The sequence below is a fragment of the Chinchilla lanigera genome, unplaced genomic scaffold, assembly GCF_000276665.1.
Source record: "Chinchilla lanigera isolate Chin_1 unplaced genomic scaffold, ChiLan1.0 scaffold00059, whole genome shotgun sequence".
NCBI classification, from domain to species: domain Eukaryota; kingdom Metazoa; phylum Chordata; class Mammalia; order Rodentia; family Chinchillidae; genus Chinchilla; species Chinchilla lanigera.
The window spans coordinates 79,813-102,963 of NW_004955460.1; the positions used below are offsets into that span (position 1 = coordinate 79,813).

General features: G+C 38.0%; 1 pseudogene; it reads right to left on the bottom strand.

Annotated features, from left to right (window-relative positions):
• Positions 1-1,294: 1,294 nt before the first annotated feature.
• On the bottom strand, positions 1,295-21,313 carry LOC102016030 (annotated as a pseudogene).
• Between the last annotated feature and the right edge of the window lie 1,838 nt (positions 21,314-23,151).

The window sequence follows — 23,151 nt, forward strand, 5'->3', positions numbered from 1 at the left end:
AAAAAAAAAAAGAGACTAGAGATGTAGCTTACTGAAAAGGCTCTGGGTTCAATCACCAGTAAAGCAGCAGGGAACCCAGGATTTTGGTAATACCTTTCCCACAGATAGAAACCTGAGATAACTGCCACTTAACACCCTACCAGCAACTTGGCTTCTGTCCCCCATAATATACCAGAGAATTTGCCCAGTTTTAATGCTGTAAGTAGATACTGTGGCTCAATTTCACATTTTCCAAAATTGGCCGTATGATCTTCCAGCATTGAGGCCAAAAGGAAAATTTTAGTGATGCTATTTATTCTTACAACTTACTCTTGAAGTTACAGGTTTGTACCCAGTGTCTCCCTACCAAGTGTTTTTAAATTTATTTTTGCTTATTTATGAAGATTCCTGCTTAGGAACTGATGTAGTGTGGAAAGCATACTCATTCTACATTTTTTCTTTGCACATAAAATCAGGTTGTTTATCCTAACCAGCAACATAACCGGAACAAATTGATTAGTTATTTAGATTTAGCTGTAGATGTTGAAAGATTACAAGTAAAGGAACATAAAACAATAATACCTAGGACTATGAATTTGTGAAGCTATAAATTGTATATTAAAGAAAACTTGCAGATATTTGGTCTATTTCTATATATTTCCATCTTAATATATATTTTTATATATACATAAATAAAAAATGAAATATATTCTTGAAGATTGTGTGACTTCTTCTGGGTGAACTCCAGTTTTGGTTCCTATACTTTTATCTCTTTACTGTTACTCTCTGAAAACTTCAAACACTTGATGTTCTAATTCTGTACTATTCCTATCAGTGATTTCTCTTTGGTATATATTACTTCAGTTTATGTTCTCCTGGGCTATACTTTCTCGGACACTATCTACATTACGTTCAGTTGGAAAAAGAAGCTAAGTGAAACACGTTAATTGCCCAGAGGTGGATCAAGCCAGCATTGAAGTTTTCCCATTGAGAATACTTTCAAACTCATCAGGAATGACATAAAACATTTCATTTCTGGAGAGCTATAATGTTATGTGAACAGAGAAATGTCAACAAGTATACCAGCTGTGTTTTAATAAAAATAGTTTATTATCTTTTAAAAATATAAACATGGAAATGAAAAACAAATTTAAATTGTAGCATTTTCTCCAAAAAAACCTGCATGTAATAGTCATCTTCAAAGTTGAAATTCTGTGTACTATTTTCTAAATCTATTTCTTAAAAATTAATGAAAAATTTAAGCTAGTTTAAATTTAAACTCTTAGTGCAAAAACCTCATGGAGTTCACATGCACTGGACTGCGAAATAAGCAAATGGCTGTATCAGTTGGGAGCTTCTGCTTTGCAGTACTTGGAACTCTGCTCACATAATGAAGACAGGCAGTGTTTTGCTGCTTTGATAAGGTCACTTAATTTCCCATGCAGTACAACTGTCATTGTCCAGGCATTTCTTAAATTCAAGATCTTTCCTTTTGGTAAAAATGTTAACTTTGGATTTTTTTGCAAGAGAGATGATATTTCTCCATCTTTTCTAAATGAGGGGTTTATGATATCATAGCTCCCATTTCCCCCTTTTAAGAGAGGATAGCATTGGACAGACAAATACCAGTGAAATTGCCATCACTGGAGCATCTTCTCATAGCAGCTCTGCACAAGCCTTTGTTCTCACACAAGCTTGACATGGCCTAGGAAAGTTCATCAAACAGAATACAGGTAAGTTGTTTGTAAAAGACAGCAACCTTAAAGAAAAGATCCTATCCTTGATGTTCAATCATACTGCAGACTCATCTAGCTACTTCGTGGTCACTGCTTTGTCTGTCTGAGGCCTGCACTGCCAGGTTGTGAGGATGCTGCTTCCTGCCAATTGACCAACTTTCTTAAGGGTGGTGATTCAGTTACCAGGAAAGGGGAAATTTGCTCAGTTACAGTCTTTATAAATGAAGTTTCCAAAGATGTCAAAGGTTTTGTGATACAATATGCTCTTAACAGCAACATTTTTTACTGTGTAACTGTTTATTAAAAATGATAAACCTACACATGTGCAAAACAATTAGTAAACTCTAGCTCAGCTATGCCAATGCTACCTGGTCTTTATTAGTTATTACAAACTACATGGTACTTCCTTGGAAGGTAGTATGAACCCTTTTGCAGGGCAGGATAGGTCTGACTGAAGCACCCAAAGAAACTCCCTCAAATTCACATGAGTTACAGGAGAAAAGTATATATTCCAAAATATAGCAATGGCTTATGAATGAGTTTTCAATGTGTTTCAAATACAATGGCTTATGAATGAGTTCTGTTCTGGGAGAATATTCCTAAATCAGATTCATTTGTAAGTCCAACAAACTGACTGTCATACACATTTGACACAAATATACAATGTAAAGCATTTAAAAAAAAACCCAAACCAAAAACAAGATCCATTCATATGTATGAAAGTTTGCAACTCAAATCCTGTAACCTGGGAACTGCTACCACGGCACTACAGAAAGTTTTATTTGAATATATGCATCGAATTTAGGTGCAAATTATTTGGATGTATATTGTTTTCCCCCATGTAAGCTGCCACTTCCTTTTAAAACTCATGTACTTCCACTTCATGTATTTGAAACACATGTACCTCACACATCCTAAGTATAGGACTCTCACACTATCCACTGTGGATGTCTCTACTGAACCCTTGGGTTTGAACTAAGACAGCTGAACTCTGATATCAGCTTGCAAAGTGAGTAAAAGATAAGCACAAATAGTTAGGTGAGCTGTATTTGTGTACATGATAAGGGAAACAAGCAAAAGGAGTTAATTATGTATGTCTATGGAATAAAGGTAGAGGTTCAAAGGAAAACCATTCTGATCAGATTAATTTTTATTAAAGTATTCTGAATTATGATCACAGAAGCTATATCTACTTTTGAATAATGGTGTGGATCTCTTTATGAACCATACAAAAACTGTGAAATATGACTGACACCAAGCGGTTTGTAAACTGCTGAATGTGTTCATTTGAACACTTCCCATTTTCCTTAACACTACTTTATATGATACAGTCACAGATGCTGGTGTTAGTGCGGCACAGAACATCCTACTTAGTGACAGCACAGCCTTACCTCTAGTTTCTGTGCTCTTTCTTTGGTGAGAAGTGCAAACACAAAATATATGTTGCTTTCATTTGCTAAAGAGCGAAGATCAAAGTAGTATTTGGCATAAATACTGGCAGACACATTAACATTAAATTCAAGTAGACCCAAGTATTGCCTTTCCAATTCATTTCTGGGGAGGAAAACACAGCAAAACAAATACAGGGCAATGTTAGTCAAGTGGGCTAGCTTAAAAAATGTCATTTTGAGCTTCTGAGGTTGCTGTAGATTCTGTTTGAGACCAAGGGTGGCTACCTAACTGGAAGAAAACACTCACGCTCCAACAAGGCACAGCTATTTTCAATCCTTTCTTTGTCCCAGCACTTTTGCATTTGAGTGGACTAGAAAGGCCTACTCATTTCTGCCTGCTGCTGGCTCTTGATTCTTTCTTCAGAGTCCATCAGTGCATCTGTGTGACTCACTCCATACACACTGATGAGGCCCCACTACAGTGAGAGACAAAAGCAGTGATGTATGCTGATGTCAGCTCTGAAAAACTTGCAGACATCTTCACTGGCTTATAAGAGGAAGGGCTTACGGAAGTAGGTCACCAAGGAAAGATGCACCAGTCTCTCTCTGAGGGGGCAAACTCTTCAAGTAGCAAGCATCCATAAATAAACAAGCAAAATAAATAAACAAGGCAAGGAAAAAAACTAGATGGGAAAGGAAATCTTTCCCTATGTCTCTGCATATGAGGCTATATCAAAGGGCACCTTATTACTAGGGTAGCAAATTGTGACCATGACAAGATACTCATTGTAAACTTTGGCAGGCAGAAAGTTCAAAGCAGGAGTCTTGGCTAGATTAAATTCCTGTTAGGGCAAGAACTCTGGCAGAACCCTGGACTCATACACTCTGTGCTGGGAAACCCCAAGATGATCAGTATCTGCTTTCTTCTGCACCACAACAGAATGCGCATGTGTGTGGACACACACACACACACACACACACACACACACACACACACACACACAGGAAATGATGGAATAGTCCTCTGTTATGTGACTATGCGACTTCCCATGCACACTCAATATACATGCAACACTCCTAAACAGGAGGAGGCATGCACAGGCATCTGGAATATTTCCTGTTGTAGAGACCAGCAAAAGCAAACATACAACATGTGACTCATACTGAATCTACAGCCCTAAGCATATAACAGAGGACAAACATTTATTTCAAAAGCCAGACAGGACAGCCCTTAAAAAGGGAATGGAATTGGTAGCTGTTAAAAAGCCATAAAGATATGCACTGTGCTATGCTGTTCTGGTGGTAGGCTCGTAAAATATTTATCCAAACAACCAGAAAAAAATTCAATTTACAAAGTATATCATTACAATAATAACCCATCAAAATCTACCAATTAATGATGAAAAATATGAATTTTTATACTATAGCGGGACAGAGAATAATCGTTTCATGCCTATTTCCATTTTCTGTATAATGTAATAGTTTAAAATATTTCTTAAATACATGCCTTAATAGAGCAAGTAAACTGGAAAATGGTTAGAAAGTTCACCAAAACCTTACAACTCACATGTCTTTAAGTGACAAATCCTTGAGCATCCGGCAGAAGTGTATATTCCACACAGGCACATCATGCCAGACTTTGCAGGCAAGAAGAATTGCTCCCCAGGCAATCCTTTTCCAGTTAGTAAGACAGAGGTCAATCTCAGCATAAGACAAAAGTCTTTCTAAGTAAATCTGCAAAGAGGAGAGCATTGTTCTTTCATTTTAGCTCTGTTTAAGTGCTACATTAAGAACTGTTGTAAATTATGTTTATTCTGTATCTGACCAGAAAGGGAAGTCCTACCAAGATTTTGCTCAGCTAAAGCAAAAGGTCAGGTCACAGTTGGAAATCAGACACCTGTGCTGCACATGTAAATTTCTTGTCCACTGCCAAAAACTGAAAATAGACCCAAGCCTATCACCATGCACCAAACTCAAGTCAAAATGGTTCACAGATCTCAATATTAAACCAGAAACACTAAATCTATTGGAAGACAAAGTAGGTAAAAACCTCGAAGACATAGGGGTAGGCAGAGAGTTCATGAATAAAAACCAAATTGCACGTGAAACACTTGAAAGAATCAACAACTGGGATCTCATCCTACTGAAAAGTTTCTGCACATCTAAAGAAATCACCAGCAGAGTCAAAAGAAAACCCACAAACTTGGAAAAAATTTTAGCTGATTGTCCCTCAGACAAAGGGCTTCTATCTAGAACATATAAAGAATTTAAAAATTTCAGCCCCTCCAAATTCAAAGACCCAATCCAAAAATGGGCAGCTGAGATGAACACACATTTCTCAGACAAGGAGATACAAACGGCAAATAAATATATGAGAAAATGTTCAACATCATTAGTTATTTGAGAAATGCAAATTAAAACAACACTAAGATTCCACCTTACCCCAGTAAGAATGGCTAGCATTAAGAAATCAACCAATAACAAATGCTGGCGAGGCTGTGGAGAAATAGGAACCCTTCTCCACTGCTGGTGGGAATGCAGACTGGTGAAACCACTGTGGAAATCAGTTTGGAGATTCCTCCGAAAACTAGGTTTAGAGGTCCCATTCAACCCAGCTATCCCCCTGCTGGGTATTTTCCCAGAAGATCTAAAAACATCATATCACAGTGATATATGTGCACCTATGTTCATAGCAGCACAATTTGTAATTGCTAAAATGTGGAAGCAACCCAAATGTCCATCCACCGAGGATTGGATAAGAAAATTATGGTACTTTTATATAATGGAATATTACTCAGCTGTAAAGAAAGATAAACTCGAGTCCTTTATATTTAAATGGTCACAACTAGAGACCATACTCATAAGTGAAATAAATCAAACATACATGTGCAACCACCGCATTGTGTCACTAGTGTAAAACTTGAAAGAGTTAATTTAAACTCGGAGGTATGATAGACACTGTGAAATGATAGGAAACCACCGAAGAGTAAAGGGCTTCTGGGATGTGGGAAAAGAGAAGGGAAAGAAGGAGAAATTTTGTATGTATGTATATACAGGATAGATAACATGGTTGTTCTTCTATCTGCTGTTTCTATGCTGAAAGAAACTGTCAATGAGTCTTTGGTTGACCAGTATTGCATGTCTATATCTGTTTTCATGAGAAGCCACTTTGAAGATATCAATATGTAATACAACCACCATTGTTAATTCCCTACCACTTTGTTTGTAACTCTGTATTGTCTGTATTGTGCTTGTGATATGTTGTAAAATGTTGTATGTCTGTTAATGTTTCCCTCCTTTTATCCTTAAAAAAAAATAAATAAATAAATAAAGTGCTTGTGATATGTTGTAAAATGTTGTATGTCTGTTAATGTTTCCCTCCTTTTATCCTTAAAAAAAAATAAATAAATAAATTTCTTGTCCAGTTTTGGTGACAGGAATGACTGGACATGTCAGCAAAAGTCATCCAAATTTCTCTCTGATTACTCTTTTCTCCTTTTCTCTAATTGCTGTAGTTACTAGTTAGAGACTTTTCCTCTAAATGCTGGTGGTGGACCTCTCAAGACTCCTGTCCACTTCTCACTGAATTTGTTTTGTGCATTTGAAGAGCCACACTTACTTCTTTACTTCTTAGTTCCTGTTCCTATCCCCATACATTCAAATGATTGGAAGACGTGCCCATTATCTCAGATAACATCAAGCTTACCTGGTCTACAAGGCCACTCCCACTTCCAACCCATCTCCGCTTGCTGCACTATATACCACTGCAAATGGAAGTGTCCCTGAGGGGTTTCTATTCAAGCACAGGGCATGAGCCTCCCCACAAATTCTGACTAGATGCCATAGGAGCAGCTACTGTTCTAAGTGCTCTTTCTCTCCAGGCCATGTAGGTGACTTTCCACCATGCATTTGGTAGAGGAAGAAATAGAACAAGCTCAATCATTTGAGCACTTATCACTTATTATGACAAATGACAAAATCCCTCCTTCACAATTCTGTATGGATAACACAAATATGAGGACACAGCTACAGCTTATCAGGCTAACAAAGCTTTTCTAACTGCTGCTACTTGCATCCAGGGCAACATCATGAACAGACACAAGCTGTCAACAGAGATGGACTGGTAACCATAACCCAAAGAATAAAGAACTGAAGGCAGTGAATTGCCTGGACACAGCCTGGGACTTAGCTTAACCTGCATAGGCTCAGTCTCTGTGGCTCACATGGTCTTGTAATTGCTCTCTTTCCTACCCCACAGTGGGAAATGTTCACAGTGTTAAGTGTGTGTGCACTGCCTAGTGGGAGGAAACTCTCTAACTTCCTTTAATTGCAATTGTTTTGTGATGAGAAAAGTAAGGACACCATTTTAAATGATAATGGCTATGGGCCCCAAGTTTGTTTATTTACTTTCCTTGGTAGGCTTTCGGTCTAGATGTCCCCCCAAAACTTCATGCATGCATAGAACTTTTTCAGAGAGGGAGAAATCTAGATTGTACAGTACTTGGCTTAAGGATGCTGTGATTCAGAATGTGTGATTGCTGGGTCAGACTATTGATTGGATGGGCAGCTCCTTAAACCCAGTGGACTCTGTACAATAACATGGACAGAAAGAGACTTCTGTCCTCCCCCTTTGGCTCTTGTTACTGCCATGGACTGTTGTCCTTCTGCTATGTGCCACTCCCTTGGATTCAGCAGATTATAGACCAAAACCTCTACAAATTATAAGCTAAGTAAAACCTTCCCCTTTTATCTTTGGGTGCTGGGCATTTTGTCTCAGCAGTTACATAAAAGTAACTACGACAGGCTTCTCTTAATAAAATTCTCATGATAATTTCAGGAATGAAATTTTCAAAAGACCTCACTCAGTGTAAAAGACCATTTTCTAAGCATGTTTGATAAATGAGAAACATCTTACCAAAGTTACGATTGCATATTCAGCTGGTAACCATGCAGCATTAAGATAATAGCAACAAATCTATAAATATATTCGTGTTCAGGATCATGCCCAAAGTATTCCTCTGGAAGCGTCTCTCTCTGAAAGGAGAAATGATGCAATGCAAGTATCCTGTCAAGAAAACCTTTTCAGTATTCTTAGGACAGCAGTCTTGACCTTCTGCTCACATGTTCCTTAAAATAATTTCAGTTGGGGTATATGTCTTTTAATCTTCAACTAGAAACACTGGGATCTTTTACTGTGCCTAGTGACACTTTGGTCAGTGATGACCACATGTACAAGAGCAGCCCCATAAGCAAGCATATAGTGCATTACAGCCATCTTTGATGTGTGGGTACACTTTGTGAGATTTGCACAAGGATGGAATCACTATCAATGCACCTCTCAGAATATATTCCAGTGGTAAGCAACATGGAAGTATGCAAGCTCAGAAATTGATATTCCTTTCTACTTCGCTTAATAGAATTCTCAAATTCAGCCAGGCATGGTGGCACACACCTGTGATCCCAGCACTTGGGAGGCTGAGGCAGGAGGATCATTGTGAGTTCGAGGCTAGCCTGGGCTACATAAGTGAGTTCAAGACCAGCCTGAACTGCATAATGAGACCCTGTCTCAAAAAGGCCAGAAAAAAAAAAAAAAGAATTCTCAAATTCATTTTAGCCTGAAAGTCTTCTTGATTACGCATTGTATTTCTGTGTAATAAAGTCTAAAAAATGTAATTAGTGTCCTGCAACCTCAGCCTCTGCTGACAAGAGTCAGCAGCCACATTACTGTTGAGCACCAAAAAGTGCTAATATGCCTGAAGAAGTGACTTGCTAAGTTTTTATGTCATTTTAACCTAGTTCTCTTCTCAGAGATTTCACCTGTTATGGGGTTCATTAACTAATGTTTATATCAGAGGCTACTGAAAATTATTTTTGAAGATCTACATTTTCTGATATTTGAGTAGTAAATTTATTTACCTTAGCCCAATAGTAAAGGTGCAAGTCATTTCTCACTCTTCCATAGCCATGAAGAACCCTCCTTTTCTAAGAAAATGGCATACAACATGAGGTGGGATAGGACAGGATTTAAATTGAAATATAAAGGTGTGATTTACTTCTGGCAGTTAATATCAAGTAAAAGCATGAAAGAAACAATGAGGTAGAAAATTATAAATTCAAAAAAGTGACATTTAGTGTAAGTGGATGGAATCTCTCATCAAAAATATCCAAGGATCTGTCTGCAACTCTATAAAAGAAGAAAGTGAAGCTAAGTGCAATTGCTCACATCCTAGTTAAATACTTGCTAGGGGTACAGGAGAATGGAGAAAGAGGCTGAGCCTTCAGCACACCAAACAGTTCTACAATTCTCTTGGATTTTGGCCTGAAGAGTTCTTTTTTCTTCGATGCATCAAGTACTGTGAATACTTTTCTGAAATGACCAGCAAAGACACCGGCTATTGTTTGTGTCTGCATATTCCCCCAAAGCCTCATGCAGTCATGGGAGCAGGTTTCTACAGTTTATGACCCATCTATGGTCTAATGCTGGGATTATGAGTGTGAGTGCTACACCCACCCTGAGGCGGGTAGTTTTGCATATGTAAGGGAGAGAAAGAGACTGCTTGCCACTACTCCTGCCTTTTGCTCTTGCTGTTTTTGCTATCTTCCACCACCATGAACAGTTGCTCTCTGCTATGTGCCACCCTGCCTTGGAGCCAGCCGAGTATGGACTGAAACCACAGCCTGTGAGCTAAATAAACCTTTTCTTCCTTAATTCTGGGTGTCAGATATTTTGTCTCAGCAATAAGAGAAAAGTAATCAAGACAGTGCCTATAAGTAATAACTCCCCCCCAACAGGCAATGCTAGTAAACCAGCAGTGGTCGGTAATCAATTGTAGACATTAATAACTGTGAATGAGATTCAGATTTTCAGATTTTTTATCTTCAGTCCACGATAGTTTCATTATGTATTTTTGTTTCTGTTAGTTGAGTTTAAATATTTAATTGCCTTTCTATCAAGGACCAGTATTTTCTTTGAACAAATATCCTGTGCTTCCCTTAAACCAGTGGTTGGCTGTGGTCTGTGGATCTCTGGAGATTCTTGTTTCTTTTCCAAGAGGCTCATGAGATCAAACTGTCCTTACAAATGCATGAAGACATTACTTATTTTTCACTGTTGCACACTTGGAATGACTGTATAAAAGCAAAAATAAAACTTTTGATTCCTCAATGTGAATCAAGCCTGTGGTTCCAAATTACACCAGTTGTCAGTCTACTTCTCACTATTCCTAGCAGTTTTCTTTAAAATCCTATTTCTTCTATGATTGTCCTTGATGAAGTGGTGAAGACTATTGTTAATAAGGCTTGGACCCTCTTTTTAATATTATGAGTAAATGAAAAGTTCACATGAAGCTTTTCTACATACTGAAGTATGTTTGTTCTTAGAAAATCACGTCTGATTTGTTTGCGAACTTAACAGGCTGCGTATCATACAACACCACTTTTCCATGAAACTAAAAATATAAAAAAATGAACAAAATGGGCCTAGAAGGAAAATGAACAAATATTTGTTGCCAGTGACAAAATTCAAGCAATGAAGCCAAAATTAAGGTTTTGGAAAATGTGTACCTTCCTCTCTGCATGAGACAGCTTCTCAGTACCTAGAAGACTTTTTACTAAGATGGTGTTAATACTAACAAAAGTGTTTTGGATGTTATAAAGAAATACGAACCAGAATTTTCAAAGCTGACCGATGCATATTATAAGTCATGTATGGGTAAAACAATTATTCATTGTGCAGGATTCACCAATGAGTACTAATGTAGCAATTTTAGAGGTACCATGTAAAATCCCTTTGTACCTAATTTAAGAAAGCAATGGTTTCAGTGTTTAATATAAAGTAAGAAACTACCCACAATCATTTGAAATTTTTGAAAATACACTTATGTCCAAACAAATATGTCTATGACATTAGGTTGTCTTTTTATTGTTTCTTCAAGACTAACTGCAGATGAACTAAGAAAAAGGAGAACCTAATTGTGTTCTATTTGGTCAAATGAGGAGATGTACATAAGTGTACATAGAGATACATTTTCACCCAATATAGCAAGACAACAAAAATGTAAAAGTTATAAAAGATAGTTATTTTTGATATGTATATTAACAAAGTGGTTCAAAAGGAATGATCTGTCCAACAGTAGACATTGCTAGTCACTGCAACATGAGGGAGAAAGCTACCAGCATCTACTAGGCAGAAGACAGCAGTCCTGTTAAACATCCTGCACTGCACAGGACAGCCACCACAACAAAATTTCTAGCTCAAAATATCAGTAAGATCCATGACTGAGAAATGCTGTGTTAACATCTTCTCCCTGCACACGTGTGCACACACAAATACATTCACATTTAACTCTCAATTTTAATTTCTAAAACAGGAAACATCAATGTAATCCATAGAAGCAAATATTCTCTTGGATCTTTAAGAGAATATTCTTCAACAGTCCTAATTACAGTAACAAGAAAACCAAAAGGATTTGCATCCATGTATTAGGAAAAGCACAGTACAAATTATGATGGTTGTAGTCAGGACCTAATAATATATAGGTATTCTATAAATTAAGTGGAAGTATAAGACAGGTTTTTAAGTGCTCACCTGTACTTTATGTGGTAATGTACTGCTAAGGTAATACTATGGAATGACCATTTTTGGATTGGGTCTTTGAATTTTGGGGTCCTGATTTTTAAAAAATTCTTTATATATTCTAGATAGAAGTCCTTTTTCTGAAGACAGTTGGCTAAATTTTCTTCCCAATTTGTGGGTTTTCTTTTCACCCTGTTGGTGATCTCTTTTGATGTTCAAAACTTTGGTAAGATGAGATCCTAGTTGTTGATTCTTTGTAGTATTTCCCATGCAGTTTGGTTTCTGTTCATGAACTCTCTGCCTGTCCCTATGTCTTCAAAATTTCTACCTACTTTCTCTTCCAGTAGATTTAGTGTTTTTGTTGTAATATTTAGATCTTTGATCCATTTTGACTTTAGAGCATGGTGATAGACATAGGTCTAGATTTAGTCTTTGGCATGTGGAAAGCCAGATTTTCAAGCACGATTTATTAAAGAGGCTGTCTTTTTTCCATTGAACATGTTTGGCCCCTTTGTGAAAGACAAGGTGGCTGAATGTGTTCGTGCTTGTATCTGCATCTTTTAATCTCTTCCACTGATCCTCGGTCTGATTTTTTTGCCAGTACCATGCTGATTTTATCGCAGTAGCTTTTAATATGTATATATATTTTTTTGTGGGGGGCTATTGGCAATCAAACTCAGGACCTTGCGCTTGCCAGGCAGGCTCTTGTGCCACTAAGCTATATCCCCGGCCCCTGTAATATAATTTTGAGTCGGGGATTATCATCAGAATATATAAAGAACCCTAGAATGATGTGAGCCAGGCTTGATATAATATTCCTGTCAGAATCAGAATGTTGACTGCAATGCTAAATGAGACCACTTTTGTCTTTTATTGGTAGATGTCAGTCAGGCACTGTAAGAATAAAAAAGTTCTGCCTTGATAATTCTAGGGTTGACTGTCCAGCTGCCATCTCCAAACCTTTCCAAGTCCTCTGGCAAACCAGTTCTAAAGGCTCCTGAACCATATGGTCAGATAGCATTACAGCAACAACCCCACTCTCAATACCAAAATCTGTTTTAGCTACTTTCTCATTTCTGGGGACTGTCCTCTTCCTGCATTAGAATTCTTGGAAGCCTCTTGAACCACCTATTGGTAATCTACAAAGATATTGAACTGAAAATATGTTACTAAAAATATTAGTGGGTCTTTAGACAACTGTAAAGCAGTTCACCTGAAATACTGAGCTTGACATGAGGGTGCCAGTCTAACTGAACATAGTGTCAATAACACACAAATGTGTTTTGGTCTAACAAAGTTCATAAATAAATGCTTCAAGAGCTACATGAGTCACAGTGTTGCCAATACAGCCTTCTCCTATAAAGCTAGACATCTACATATTCCTTTCCCTGAAGAGAGGAGCACAGGACAGCTTGTATTGCATCCTGTGCTCTACATGTGAGAGGCCCACAGCTCTTGAAGAAATGGAGAAACGTTGCAATGCTAACCAGAAATGACCAGCTCAAGGAAACAAAATTGTGTGTAAATGGAAATGCTGGTAAGAATTCCCATTTTTCACCGTGCTGCTTTTCCCCAAGGATTATAGAGCCTTCATTCCTTAATTCTTACTGTTGTAATCAGTCAGAAAATTTGGTCATATATTGGTTTTTTAACAAAACAATACAGAACAAACACACACACACACAAAAAAAACCCTGATTTAAGCAGACATCAAAGAAAAGTAAGTTTGAGAAAAAGTCCTACAGATCTGATTCTCGCCCTAAAGTAAGCAGGACACAAAAATTTACAGTAGTTACACACATTGGCTGACCTTTTAAGGAATGTCAGAGGAACATGTTTACACAGATTTTCATATGAAGATCAGAAAGTTTGACTAGTTTGAAATTTCTGAGAATACCAGACAGCATACATCCAGTGTGAGGTAGGCTCACTTGATTATAGCACTGTAGCAGTGAGGTCAAAGTGATGATTCCATCTCTCTCTCCCTCTCGTTAGCTCTCTATCTGTATTTCTAACTATATCTATAATTGTATCTATCTATTTCTATGAATTTTACATTTTGACATGACAGTCTGTATAACCTAGATTCTATCATTACTCTTTAAAACATGCTCTGTGGAACAAGCGGAAAGGAACAATATAATACAAAAAAAATTTAAATCCATGACCCCTTCCATAATCACATGGTCTATTGCAGTGATAAAGAGGTAGCTAAATGTGTTAACAGAGAGTGCACAAGCTCTCAATTGTACAGTGACATTTAAAGGAAAATATAATCAGATATTAAATGTAAAACGCATATATGAAAAGTTGAAAAATTGAAATAAATTAAAAGTTCTTATAAATATTTGTATGATATATCCATAAAATAGCAATGATTTTCAGCCTTATCCTTGATGGGGTAAAGTAGTCTTACTGTATGTTTGAGATTTGCTCTGGAAAATTGTGCTTGCCCTTGAATGGTGTTTGATTCCAAAGCTACATCCACAGAGGAAAATAAAAAGATGTGTTTATTTAATTCAGTAGAGAAGTAGATGGCCTTCAAAAAAACTGCACAATACCTTTAGTCAGATTAACAGTGTTGAAAAATGTTTTTAGCTATGCACATGTATGAATTAGTGTAAAAGCAACAATGTAAGAATTCTACTGGGGAGCTGTAAAATTGTAGAATCCCTGCACACATGTAGAAAAAAACAGGCTATATCTTAGACTTATTATTCTAAAGTTGTACCTAAGTAATCTAATGTAGCTTTCAGGTGAACCAAATACACTTTTAAATGAATATACACCCTCCCCTGTCCGACTTATCCAATAGAAATACAAGATTGGCCTTCTGTGCTGACATTACCAGAACATTTGAGGAACAGTTTGTAGTAGCAAGCACTGCCATGGCATTGAGGATGTACAGTCAGATACCAGTTCAGTGTAGCAAATATTTTAACACAACAAACATTCTTTACGCTGTCAATCAAATGGCTAATTCTAGCTGCATTCAATAAGTAAACTCACTTTATTAGCAGCACTATTTGGAGGCTATTCATGATGGAAAATCTAAGACTGCTTAAAAATCCAATCTCCTAATCTACAAACATTTCCCAGGAAGAAACTGTTTTTTAAAAAATTGTCCATTTGCAGGACTATATACATTTTTTATTCTTCCTTCTGCCCAGCTGTTCACCTTGGAACCAAATTGTGACAAATTTCTATTTAGTAAATACTATAAAGCAGATTTTTAACTTTTGTACTACATATTTTGTCATTATAAGAGATAATAAAAGTCATCATGGGGGGATACTATGACCATCCCCAAGAATTTCAGTCTACTTAACCAATCTTGTAAGAAATCGTACCAAGATTCAGATAGCATAGTGGCTATGTAATATTTTTAACCACACATTAATAATTGCTCTACTTTATGGTGTTTAATGATCAAATCACAATATGTATAACCATGGTCCTGACAAAATCGAAATGAGCAATAATATATTAAAAAATAATTACTACTTGTGACTACTGTCTAACTCAGCATCTCACAAATTTATCTTCTTAGAACCCTTCTTTGGCCCCTCTCCCAGTAATATGGCTAGAATCTTAGATACACGTAATATGGGACTTCCAGATTGAACATGAATTTGAATCATTGATTTTAACTGTACAATGAGATCATTAGAAACTTACTAAAACCCATTCTTTGTTCTTCATGGTAATTCCTTCAATCAAGTGCATTAGAACCATTCCTATGTAAAAGATCCACCCAAAAAGTTACGTTTTCTGCATATCATTGAGAAGATGAGGCAATCTTAGTCGTGTGGAGAAACAAAGTAACATTGTGCATAAGGTGATAGGTAGAGACTCTCATAGCCATCTACCCTGAAGCTTCTGATGAGATTTATGACCACTTCCTACTAAAACACAAATATATGACTATTTGAACTTCTAAATAGAATTTGAAGAATTATTATACTATTAAAATAAATTACAGAAAGAGCCATATTAGGTATTAGTACCTTTGTAATGACAGATTTTGAATGAAGTCCAGGGAAACTAAGTATCAAAATAAGAACCAGCTTAAAACAGACACACATACACACACACACACAGAGTCTCTCTCTCTTTCTCTATGTATCTGAAGACAAAATTGGAGGAGTCTGGCACTTTAAAAAAAGACAGCATGCAGAAAATAAGAGAAACCAGCCCTAGGGACAGGCTCACACCCTCTCCAGGGTGGTAGAATGGGCACCTGACCCAAGGTTGGTCAATTCATCACAAATCTCTTGAGACCTCCCAACAAGCAGAGGAGAAAGACACCAGGGCCACTAGTGAGCTAGTCGGCAGCTGCTGGTGGTGACCTCTGCCATCATGATGGGAAAGCCTTTGCAGGAGAGATAAACAGAAATCTATACAAATATTTCAAACTATAATTAGTGATTATGGTTAGGACACTTTCAGAGGAGCCACCAATTGTATGTTATGTATGTATGTATGTATGTATGTATGTATTTACTTACTACTTATTTATTTTTAGTACCAGCAGTCAAAGTCAGTACCTCATGCTTGTCAGGCAGGAACTGTGCCAATGAGCTACAACCCCAGCCCCTATATTATAAATTTAAAAATTAAACTTGACAGCACTGTGGGCTATTATAGGAGAAATACAATTTTAAAAATTTAAATCAAGTCCTGTAAACATCTATGACAGAAATAAATGTATAAAACATTACTGATATCTAATAATGTTATTGCTCTTGTATAAGTTACTATCTTATACAAGTGGAAAAGTCTGTCTCAATTCCAGAACTATTAAAAATATAAAGAAACACATGTGACTTGGAATAAGTGAAATGCATTACTAAAGTATTAAAATTATACAGCTGCAAACTGTCAAGAAATAATTTTTCTCACCAAAATAATAGAGAGAAGGCAGTGATCATCAATCCAAAAAAAAGCAGAATTAGACACACTGATTTCAATATATCCCATTTACATAGAAGATATCCACAGTTTCTGGGCCAACGGCTGGGCACCTGTTTATTTGAAGGCTACTGCATCTACCAACTTGGTCTGTTATCCTTTCGCTGTATATTATATTAGCTTTACGATCCACAGCACAACCATTGTAGACTCAATTACTGTGCAAACTGATTTTGTCAGAGTTCCACTGCCTGGAGCTGGTCGGCCTCATCAGAGGGTACACTGCAAGAAGCAGAGCTTGTGCACACTGCAGTTCAGTGCTCACTCCTGCCTGACTTCTCTGTTATACTTCCTGATGACCCACACTCTGGATCGGTCTCTTCATCAATTCTCAATCCTGCTCTGTGTAGTCCTCATCTCTGTTTCAGTGATTGTGACTGAGATGTGGCATTCATATACTGTATTAAACCTCTTTTCATTTATGTTTTCCTTAGGAACACTTTACTCAGTTTCTTAGACTTTTAAACCGTATATCCAGGTTACAACTTGCTCTTTTTGTAGTAATATGATTGGTTTAAATACTTTAATACACTTGGGGGGTGAGATGAGAAAATACAGTAGCAATTAATGCAGTGCACATGAGTCATTCCATGAAGTCTATTTCTACAGGTCATATATCTAGAATTCACACTTAGTTTGCTTTTTTTCTCTAAAAGACAGTGTTCCCTGCTTATAATCCTCCCATGGTTTCCTGGGACAACTAAAGTTCACAGTATTCTTTGTCAAAGCCCAATAGGCGTATAAAAGCTTGGGCCCACGAAGCTCCTTCTGGTATCTCTTTCACTCTCCGGCAGCTGCCTTATGTCTTTCTTTTCTTTACCCAACCAAGACTGTTCCCATTTAAAGAAATAGAAAAGGAGAGAGCTATCCCTCTGCATGGAAGCACCGACCCACTCATAACATGCTCATATTTAGGGCTGCTCAGACATCCTGTAAGGAGATAGCCATCTTCCTTTGCCCATCTAAAACTGACCTTTCACCTCAACACTTACCCAATTTCACTTTCTCCCCTCACCTCACTACCTGACTTTCTTATTATGCATGTATTGTCTACCCCACTCCCTCTAACGTACAAGGATCAGGGTTAGGATGGAGGCTGTCTGTATAGCACTGTCTGCTCTGTATCTTGAACACTGACTGGCTGTTCAGTAATCATTTGTTTCAGTGTCCTCAAAACCAGCTAATGTTTGCCAAGTTTTCCCATTTCTTCTAAGGTTTTCTCTAATGCTGTTTCTTGCTTTGTCACCTAAGATCAGCATTATTTGCAGGTGATCTTAGAAGGTAGCTATTCAGATATGAGATAGGCTATACAGAATGACAAAAGAAATGTTTATCAAAAAGTCAAAGGTAACTTCAACTTTGAAATATTCCTTCAGCATAAGAATATTTAACCCTGAAATGTCTTCACTACAAAATAATTCATCTTATGCACTTAAATTATAAGACAAAATATACCATCTGAATTTTATAGTAGCTACATATATTTTATATGTGTCCGCAGAAACAAATATCTAATATATTGCATATATTTTATGTGTCCACAGAAGCAAATCATTAATGGAATTGTGTACAATTATATTTTAAAGATACGGTACAAAATCATAAGGAACCTGTGAATAAATGATGGTCTTACCTAAATTGCTACATGCAAAGCAATAGAAAATAGTTTTGAGTATATCTGAAATTGTTTTTTTTTTTTTTTTTGGTTTTTCTCCAGTACCGGGAACCGAACTCACGACCTTGTGCTTGCCAGGCAGGCGCTTTTGCCGCTGAGCTAAATCCCCAGCCCATATATCTGAAATTGACACTAGGTTCTTAAGAATATTTCTGAAACAACTTGAAGAAGAGTAATTCTGAAATGATTAAGAAGACAATGGAAAAAGCAGACCAAAGTTTATGTATAAAGCTAACTTTTCATTGTCATTTTTTTATTTTTAATGGGCATTTTGCAATTTCCAGGGAAAGTAATTTCAATGCCTCTATACTGTACATTTGGGGTCTGGTGCTGTTTATATGCAAAGTGAAGATGAACACAAAGTGAAATAACACAATACTGAAGCTGAGGATCCTCATCACTCTACTGAATACCAAAATTTTACCTTCCCTGCAGTGCTGGGGATACAAGCTTTGCTCTATGCATGCTACGGAAGTGCCCTACCAGTAGGTTAACTCCCTAGTCCTAAACATTCAATTATAAAAGACAAATGGAAAGGAAAATTTAATGCTCATGTCAATAAACATAGCGTAACAGACTGCTCACAAGGTATTTTTCAGTGCCTCAGGCTTAGCACTGCTTATCATTCTCCTACCCTTCCCTGCCCTTTTGCCAGTGTCTCCTAATATTCCATTGTCCACAGCAGTCTCACCTTCTACTCAGATCCCAGAACAAGCCCACTGACTTCACTAGTAAATTTAGGCCATTTATTACTTTACTTTTACTCTCATCCATTAAAATGAATGTACACACACAGCACAGAAAGGTGACTGGTGACTCTGAGTTTTACCAAAACCTAAGTGGAACTCAGTAAGATGGGAGTGAGTTCTAAGAGATAGGTCTACATTGTGGATGAAATGTAAGACGCATTCTGGAAAGATTTTTTTTTTGTGTGCAAGGACTGAATTTGTCATATGTACCACCTCCATGCCAGTGTGTGATAGGAGTGAGCCAGAAGCTGACTCGGTCATTTTCTACCTTTGTTTCATAATCTACAATACAGAGAATGTACAGAGTTTTCCTTTGTATTTGGAAGGGCCAAGTGAGACGCACAGCACAGGGGGACATGTGAACCATAAAGAACTATGTGAAGGTCCTATTTGTTTTTCCCTTTTCTATTAGTACATGTTTGCAATACATTACCCCTCTAATTTTTTGGTAAAATCAGTCAGAGTGCTACTTTATTCCATCAAACACAGTGTAACTTTTCATAAGTTGCTACATGCTTTGCATTTAAATGTATAGTTGATACATTTATTCATTCTTCAAAGATTTTTAATGTCCTGAAAAGTCACAAAGGCTTGTCTATGAAGCTTACTTAGTCTAACAGAGAAACTAAGAGGCCAACTAAAGTTAAATTGAAGAAGAATGAACTAGAAGACATTTCCTGTGTAGTAAAGAAATAAAATCTGCCAGGTGGGACTCATGCATCTTTCAGGTACAACATTTCACACTTTACAGGACTTAGTATTCCCCAGTAAGCAGAGCTCTCCAAGAAGAGCAGCTAAGAGGATTCCAAATTGAAGTCCAGTCTGGAAAGCTTATCGATATAGAGAGACCCTGTTACAAAATACCTTTTTTTAAAAAAGGGCTAGGTAGTGCTAGGTGCAAAGTCCTTGGTTTCCATGCCAACCATTCAAAAAAATGAAAAGAGCAAGTCTTCATTCAAGAACCAACTTGCAACTCACAAATGTTTTTACCCACATTGATCCCTTTCCAAAAATCTAGGAGTGAAAAATCAAAGATCTCTTCCCTCCAACAGGTTCCTTTAACTTTAACACTCTTAGCAGCTGTGCAGTATTCCACTGGCAAGAGAGGGAGGAGAGGAGAAGAGATGGTAACAAGCATTCCAGAGATGGCAGGGTCTGGCACATTAACTCCCAAAGCTTCACTTCCCTAATTAAACCTCAAATTATGTTTTCTCTTTTGAAACTTTAGACCAACATTTCATGATCTCATGAGCAACCTCACCTGTCCTTTAGAACAGGCAAGAAAATATGGAAATGTATTTGTCAAAGTGGGAAACATGAAGTAACCAAAACTCTCTGGGTAAACTCTGGGGTAAACGAAAACCTTTTTTGCACACTTTACATCTTGCACAGTTATTTAAAATCCCCGTCCCCCGACTTTCTTTCTGCACTCAAATTACAGGTGAAAGAATCAGAGCTTCTATAGACATAATGTCAAGAATACTATATAAACCCTGACGGCAACCTCTACTTGAATTTATACAAGAAATCCTTGGGTTTGGGTCTGAACTGCTAGAGTATCCCTGTCTTGACATGTGTGAGCAAAGGAAGAATCAGGTCTTACCTGTCTCTTTCACTTAGGTACCAATCTAGATAAAGATAGGGAAATAGGATGGATGTTCTGATGCTGACATATTTGAATATTGAGAAAAGGGCATGAATTACCAAAAAAAGTCCCAATGAAGTTCCACAGGACAAAGTACAGAGCTACTAACCAGAAGGGTCCAGAATAGGATTTGGGAATAAAAAGGGCCAAGAACTGGGTGTTAAGGTAGTGGAGGAAAGACACTAACCTCACAAGACAGGGAAGGAATTAGTGTGGGAAAGTGAGGCACAGTCAGCATAATTTCCCTGACACAAGTGCCCAGCCCCAAGAAAGCCAACTCCTGAAGGGAAGAAGACCAAAGCTACCTGGGGCCCTGGTGGTTTAAAGTATGAGAGCTTCACCTGAGGGCAAACTGTCCCAACCTCCACTATCTCCCTACCTTGGGGCATCTTCCAGTCACTGGTGTGGTACAGGTGGTGACCATCCCTGGTTCCCATGAAAAATTCCTTGGTCTCCTGGGGAGCAGGTACTTGTTCCACTGCATCTCTAGCCACATAGATCTCAGACTCACAGTCTGACTCCACGGCCCCTTGTGCTGGTGAAGATTGCGATTGGCACTGGGGGCCACGCAACAAGTTAGGATGTTCCCCATGGCGTGACACTGCACTGTTGCTCAGCCTCCACTTGACCAGCTCAGCAATGCTGGCTTGCCTGATATTACTTAACTTGCTCCTGACCAGCAGACTGGCCCTCCCTTGGCTACCCTCCCTTGAGATCTCTACAGTGGTTAGTGTTCTGTGATCTAGAAGTGGTAGAGAACCCACAAGTCCTAAGAGGCAAAACCACTGCCAGAGCTCAAGTCAGAGCTCTTCATCCTTCAGCCACCTCCTACCAACTGAAAGTACCAGGGCAGCACCTGCCAACTAGAATGCATCTTGTGGTAACCTGGATACCAGGAGCCAATCATAACCAAGGTTCCATCCCCATGCCCACCCAACTAGCACCCAGGTGCTTGATTCAGAATACCCTGCCCACCTGTGGCTGTCCAGCTCATCACACACAGGGTCTAGAATGCCTAGTTTTATTCTTTAGGTGTTGCTTAGAGCTTCTCTGGCTTTCGTAACTCTACAGATGCTCCAGGCCAACAGACTTTATATAAAAGGCCAGTTAGTAAGGAGCTGATTCCATGGGCAACTCAGCTTCCCTGAGTCATACAGCTTTCATTTTCTCATGCAACTTAGTTGTATTCAAACTGGTGACTGTTTCTCTACATAAATGCTCCTCCACAGTTTTTCAAATAAGTGTCCATTTTCACCTACAACTTGAAGCTCTGGTCCTGCTCTCAATAAATATTTCTGGCTGTGTGTCTTGAATGAGATTCAGCACTCCTCAAGCCCCCACTTAAAAGAGAGAGCAAACTATCTCTCTATCCAGCTCTTTTATTCTCCCCTCTGTTTGTCCCTTCCACACCAACAGTTTCTAGATATTTCTTCTTTTAAAATTCATAAGGCATAAGTGTCTCCTACAAAATTGAAGAATGAGAAAATGGGGTTCCAGGGTCCTGGATTTGATAAGGATGACAGAGAACATTTAACATTTAGCAAGTATTATGTGCATGGTGCTGTTCTAACTGAGGTACTAGCTTCAAGTGCAATCCATCTGATGCTTTACATATTTTATAGAAAAAAAACTAAAATGCAGTATTTCTTTACCAAGGTCACATGACTGTCAGGGTGAGGCTAGAATAGTGTGGACCCTGAGTAGTATGGGTCAACACAAGCATATTACCCAGATTATATGAAAGTAGAATAGAAGTCAAACTTGAACTAAGTGACAGTGACTATTAGGTTATGTTTTAAAGAAGAACAATTTTTTCACATGGATTTCGAATGTGTTTCCTTCATTAACATATAATCCCTTCTATATATTAGGTACTGCATGTATCAAATAGTCTTAACCTTCAATGAATGTAGGCAGAAGAGAAAGCAAAGATTTAAGGATTCCAGTTCACAGGTAACACTGCTGGGCTGTGCTGGAACATAGGTCATAGGCCCAGATCAATCTGACCTCGATGTAGGTGATGGAGGATGAGTTTAAATCTTAACCTAGAAACATGAGGTTGTTGTTTAGATTTTAGATGACCCCAGAAACCCATGTGTTTGGAAGTTGACTGTGTTATGCAGGTGTTACAGCTGACCTGCTGTTAGAACTGAAAGGATTAGTTGAGAAGACAGTTGAGGACTGGCTGAAAGACATGGAGCATTAGGCACATGACCTGGAAGTGTGTTTCTCCATGCCTGGCTCCTCCCTTCACTTTCTGCATCCTGAAAGCTGTGGTCAGCTTTCTCCCTGCAGACCTTTCCACCGTGCATTCCTGCCTTGGCGCCAGCAAAATCTGAACTAAAATTGTGAGCCACAGTTAACCTCTTTTAAGTTGAGAGTGCTCAGTGGAGGAAAATGACTAAGACACCAAGAGTCATTGAGTGAGCT